Source organism: Acyrthosiphon pisum, chromosome X (genome assembly GCF_005508785.2).
Source record: "Acyrthosiphon pisum isolate AL4f chromosome X, pea_aphid_22Mar2018_4r6ur, whole genome shotgun sequence".
Lineage (NCBI taxonomy): Eukaryota > Metazoa > Arthropoda > Insecta > Hemiptera > Aphididae > Acyrthosiphon > Acyrthosiphon pisum.
This window is the reverse complement of record NC_042493.1, coordinates 19,059,672-19,066,340: the sequence shown is the minus strand read 5'-3', so window position 1 is coordinate 19,066,340 and position 6,669 is coordinate 19,059,672.

Sequence of the window (6,669 nt, the reverse complement as noted above, 5' to 3'; positions counted from 1 at the left end):
AACGTTTTTATTAAAGAAATATATTTTAAAATATTTATTATACTTATAATTGTGACTGCTCGAACATATTACTCATTTATCGAGAGTCATGTATAGCCGCCTCAAACATATATCACGGTCGCCAACCACGGACCGAGACCCGAAAGCCAGAGTGCCGTGGATTTTTTAGAATTATAATAATAACGGTATACATTTAGATGAGTAATATGGGTGACCAGCAATGAAATAAAAAACCTCAATTTGGGGGAAAAAAAATATATTATAGGTATAGGTTTATTTTAATGATAAATTATGTTAGTGCCGAGAAAGCCAACTGGAATAATACTCGGGCAGAGTAAAAATAATAATAATTAACACCTGTTTTAGGTATAATAAATAATAATACACGATTACACGAAATATCTATCGCACGGTTCTGACTCAGCGATTTACAGGCGGGTAAAATAAGAATAATAATTTGAAATGTATCTACTTGTAAATAATACCGGCCGTCTCCTACCAAGCGGTTAACGTCGGGCGGAATAATAATCTAATATACTACTGCCTTTTATAATAATAAGCACATACAAAAAAAAGTATCGGCCACGGTGAAATAATATTATATTATATAATAAATGGTCGCGTTAACAACAAAAAACATTACCGTAGGTACGCATGATGTTTTCATGTGCCGCCCGTCAGCTCACCATCAAAAACGGTGTCTACTTGTTGGTTATGACATTGTTGCTGGGACGGGAAAAAATGGAGTGTCGGTATTTTGCTCAGTTGGCCGATACCAGACTATCGTGGTTGGCACGAACTGGCGACAGAGGGGGTCACATGCACACTGATAATTGATAACAGTAAGTGCCCAATACTCTGGGTGCTTCGGTAAAGGTATCGTCGGTGTGAGGAGACCTTACATAGTTATACCTAAATAACGGGTTACATAAGGAAGGGGACCGTGTGTGCGACTGCTGCCAGGTGGTTATGGTCACGATCGGCGCGGCGGAGATCTGAGGTCCGCGGGATAAATTGCCTTATCGCACGCGACGCTCGTAGTGTACCTGTAATATATATATTATAATAATTAATGCACTTTCGTGTGCGTTATTTGCGTCGGACGTCACATCATTTTTAAGTTTTTTACTTTTTTGAATGATAACATAGAGTTTTAATTTCATAATCCAAAGCGGAATATTTGTCTAATATAAGTATTTCGAAACATAAAAATCGAATTTAGTTTATGAGTTATAAGTATTTTAAGTTTTGATGAGTGGAGAGGAGTGGTACGGGGTTACCCGCGAAATGTTTGTCCACCACTCCACTCATCTAAACTTTAAATACCTAGAACTCATAAACTACTCGCCCTAAATTCGATTTTTATGTTTCGAAATACTTAGACAGTTAGACAATATTAATATTCTGCTTTGGAATATGAAATAAAAACTAAAAAAAAATACAAGGATAAAATATATAAGAATTTAGAAAATATAATTTTTTAATAAAAACGATTTGTTATTCTTTCATGAACACATTAGACAATAACCTTTATATTATAAACATAATATTAGTTAAATAAGTAAGCTATTTACAACTAAAATTACTACTTTGTTAAATGACTACAATATACTTACATTCAAAATATCATTAAAATAATAAACAAAAATATTAAATTATTAAATTTTTTTCATTATTCTTAATTTGATAAACACATTTTAGACATTAACCTTCAAATAAAACTTAATTAAATAATATCATATCTTAATATAATATACTTATTTTATTTTACCAAAAACATTAAACACATTAGAAATTAATACATTTTATTATAACCTATAATATAAATTGATTTTACCAGCATAAAAAACCTAGCACACTTAAAACAATATATTTTTCCGTCCCCTGATTTTATATTCTTAGAAATATCACTAAAATGTACTATACTCTTCTCATTCTAAAACATTAAAACTAGATGTTGAAATATTATATCATCGCAACCAAAAGGTTCAAAGAAGTCAATAACACCCAAGGAATCCACTAAAATTATCATATACATAAATCACAAATAGGTAACTAACACTTGCTCTCTTGAAATTATCGAAAACAAACTGTTCAATCATAAAATGTCTACCGTTTACACGGTAATATACACGATAAACGTACATCAAGATGAAAACATAAATTACCACAATAAGCTCTGATACTATTGAAGAAAATTAATAAATATAGCAGTGACAATAAGACACTAATTATACCACTAACTGAAAAACAAATAGCCTGTGTGGCCGAAAATAAAATATAATTCAATGAAGACCTATATCTATAACTATGACAAAACACACCGCAATTCTTATACTATAGAAGACAATTTCGATATTTCAATAATAAGGTATTGACAAGAAGCAAACTTTATTTGAAAATTTCATGAAATTTAAAATTTTGAAATATTTCAGTATTTTAATAAATTTTGTTTTATTTTTAAATAAGTTTTATATTTACATATAATTTTCATAAATTACCTTCATAACTGTATGGTACCTGTTGTGTACTTAACTTTTGGAATTCTACATTTAAAATGGTATACAAATTTTTTAAATATTTTGATGTTTAAATGATACAAGTAGATATACAATATTATACATGTATATTGTATATTATATACCTACTGTATTTATACATTAGAATTTATAACACTGAACATTGTGTCGAAAAAATAAATAAATTGTTTTTATTTGTGTTAAAAAATTTCAATGTTTCACGTTTTTGTGAAATATTTCATACTTCAAACACTATTTGAAACACATATTATACAAAAACAGAAAACATAATATTATACATTTCATCTCTCACATCAATACAACAAGGTACTGGACACTTTTTGTAGCCCGTGTGGCCTAAGAATATATATATATATAATTTTATGATAGTCTAGTCAAAAACAATCTTTTTGGGCAACATAATATATAATTAATAATAATTGTTTTCTTGTTTTTCTGGACATTTTTACAATATTATACACGTTTTAAAATTTTAAATCAATTATCAACAACTTAAATTATATTATATTTAGAATTATTAAATTATACATTATGTTGGCAAATATTCCCGAACAAAAGTATCATTGGTTTAATATTTAAAACAAAAATTAAAAATTATTTTAAGAGTATTTGGAATACTTTATTCGAAACACTATTTTTATGAAGTATTTGACTACATATTCTGAATACTATTTTTCATAAGTATTCGAGTACCTATTTATTCCAAATACATTTAAAAAAATTTTAACCAAGTTTGAATCTATTTATACATTATTAATGCATTATTATACTGTTTATATTGCGATCTGTTGATATTTTTCCATATCATCAATAATTCCGAATGACGGACGACAGTGGTTTGATCACTTTTCAAAATAACTCGATTTACCAATAAATGCTAATTTGTTAGTTTATACTTAGAGTGGAGTAGAATTTTATTTTTGATTTCTCTCACTTTATAGTAGGTACATTACACACCAGTAAATTCTCTATAATACAGATGATTTTTCCGTCGCTAAATTGTCTAATTTTGCACAAAAAACAGTCGTTTAAATTTTTTGTGCTAGAGCCCAATGTATAATTTTATAAATGCTTATTCAAATACTTTATGCACATTAAGATTTTGTAGCATAATATAATAGGTATTTTCTTTTAAGGTATGAGCCCCCCCCCCCATCACGCTTTTTCCTCGTTTTAAGGATGTCGGTGCCGGTCATTAAGGAGTAAAATTTAGGCAATTCAATTCACATATGGTATCGGCTCCATGCGGAACGTGCATGTGTGTGAGTATGTAAATCGATATTAGTGTGAGTGAGCTATAAAGATAAAGATATTTACGCACACGCATGCTCAAGTCAATGATGACTTCGATGACTATTATCGAAGCACTATTTTGATTTGATGAACAAAAATGCTTTTACAGGTAAACTCTCATGTAGGATTTTGGTAATTTTTTAAAATGTATGGAAAAAAAACTTAAAAATGAACATTATATTATAATATTTTGAAAAAGTTATCATGTATAGAAAATGATAATATTATAAACATTTGTATTTAAATTACAATAATATTAGAAATTTGTTCAATAAGATATCGTTAATTTTTGGATGAATATCCAACGTCGTATAAAATTGAACTGCAAATACTCAAAAAATATTGATGTGAAAGTATCTCACCTTTTCGGTAAACTTTTGATTTTGTTAAAAATAGGAACATTTATGTGGAATCTTGTATTAAATTTCTAGGCATTCATATAAATAATTTAACATTGAAAATGAGATTTTTATATAATTTGGCACCCAAACATTTCTTCGTTGCCAGCCGTAATCAACCGATCACGTTCCTCGTCCACTTGTTTTAGTTCTTGCTCCAGATGGTATATCTCGGTCAGCAGAATTGCCGCGGCCATAATATGGGGTGGGGGCAGCAGAGTACTTCTGGAATCATCGGCGTCTCCTTTGTGTTTCACTGTCGGCGCCTCTCCCTCCCCCTGCACAGCTGCCAAAGTTAGGGTTACGCGGGGCAAAAGTTTCGCATAACGCGTCTCTATGAACTTCCGGCTGTGAGCTGGCACTCGGTCGAGGACCAACGATTTGATTGATCTCAATATGGACACTCGCATCTTTCTCAGCGCATGGCCTCCCTTTTTGAGCGCTTTCTTCGTTGACATTGACGATGGCCCGATGTCACCGTGCCCGTCGGTTTCCGGTCCCGACGATGACATAACGAAGTTTGGCTGTTTAGAAACTTCGGCGAAAATGGATAATCGATGTAACTCTGTGCAAAATAGCTGTTGCCACGTTGTGGTCGTTGTTTATCGACGACGTCGTCCGAGATACCAAAGCGACTCAAGAAAGTCTGTCTGGCAGTTGCACATAGTAGGTAGGTTTTTAAAAACGTTGTTACTTATTTTAAGTTAATTTTTTTGTGATTTAATTTTTTATGGATACATTGAATACTACTAAGAATAACGTGTAATTTATGATAAATATTTATTGTCATTGATGTACAATAATATACGTTCTACGAATTTAGCGAATGCTATTGTTCGGTTTGATAGTTTCTTTAATATTTTATTCAATGAACCTTTTAAATATAATAATATATATGACTACACGAGCAGGGACTGCCTGGCCTCCCGGGAAGTTCCCGGCGATTTTGTACTTGTTTTGAAAAATCTAAAAATCAGTATGAAATTATTCGCAATTAATTTGCTAAATATTTGTACAGGTTTGGATAATTAGAGTAACAGACCTGCTAATACATACACTACAACTCGGTTAAGAGGCAACATTTAAGCAATTTCTAATCTTGTCTTAGCCGCCCGGGATCAACAAATAAAATTATAGAAATAAATATTTATAGAAAAAAAAATAAAAAATTGAAATTTGAAATTGTCTGTAAACAGCTCAACAGCTCTACGGTTATTCGTTTTTAAATTACAACAAAATAAGAAAATCGGTACATGAGAAATCGAGTGAATATCCAATATTGTAAAAATTTAAAACTATAAACGCTCATAAAAATGTAATTTGACTTTCTTATAGACATTTTTTTTTTATAAAAGTAGATAACCTTATAAGGAATCTTGTATTACATTTTAAAATCTTAGATTTAAAGAAAACATTTTTTAGGAATTCCTAACTCAAAATAATTTGCACATTTTCGTGATGTTTACGCCTTTTAACAAGCGTAATAATAATTATTATTAAAACCAATAGCAACCATTTACAAACTAACATTTCCACCGTAAATGTAAAAATCCTTCTCACAGTGAAATATTTTTTAAATATAACACAAAACTAAAATCGTTCTTATTCGTTTAAATATCTAAATTAGTTCAAATTTTATCATAAAATAATAATAATAAAAAAATATTTTTATATTTTTCGGTTACATAATAACCTACTTACGTGGAACTTGGTTTTAAATGTTCAATCTTTAGCTATAAAAGTTGAACCTTTTAATAATTTTTGAATTTTAAATTCGATACATTTTGACAAAATTCGTACTTTAAATGGTTTTAAAAAAAATGTTGCCTATGTATTTTTAATATTTTTCAACTGCTGTTGTAACATTATATCAAGACCCTTTATTATATTTTCATGCTTTTGCCTTTTTGACCCAACAAATAAAATTTTATTGACATTTATAGAAAAAAAATCTAAAAACATTGAAAATGTCCGTAAACAGCTAAAAACAAGTCAAAATATTTTGATAATGTTATGGTCAGGGCCGGATCTTGACTTTTAATGAAAAAAATACGCCCATTTCAGGGAGATTACCAGAATTAGTATTTTTTTTTATGAAAAATCAAGCACACTCACACATTATATTGGGAGGACCAATCTTTTACAAAGCCGTTCGCGATATAGATGCTGGACCAATAAATTATTTTCCACAGATAATTTAAACGATTTAAACTTCAAAAGTAAACATTTTAAATTTTAAACTAATCAAGTAATGTAGTTTCAGAAGCATTTCTTAATGGTATATTTAAAGCTAAAATGTTTAATATTAGTTACAATCAAAACTTAATATGTATCTAGGTATACGGAAAAAAATAAAATGATACAAAAATGTAACTAGGTACCTATTAGTGGCCACTGGCCAGTGCCGTCGCTAGGTTTTGCGGGGCCCGGGGCAAGTA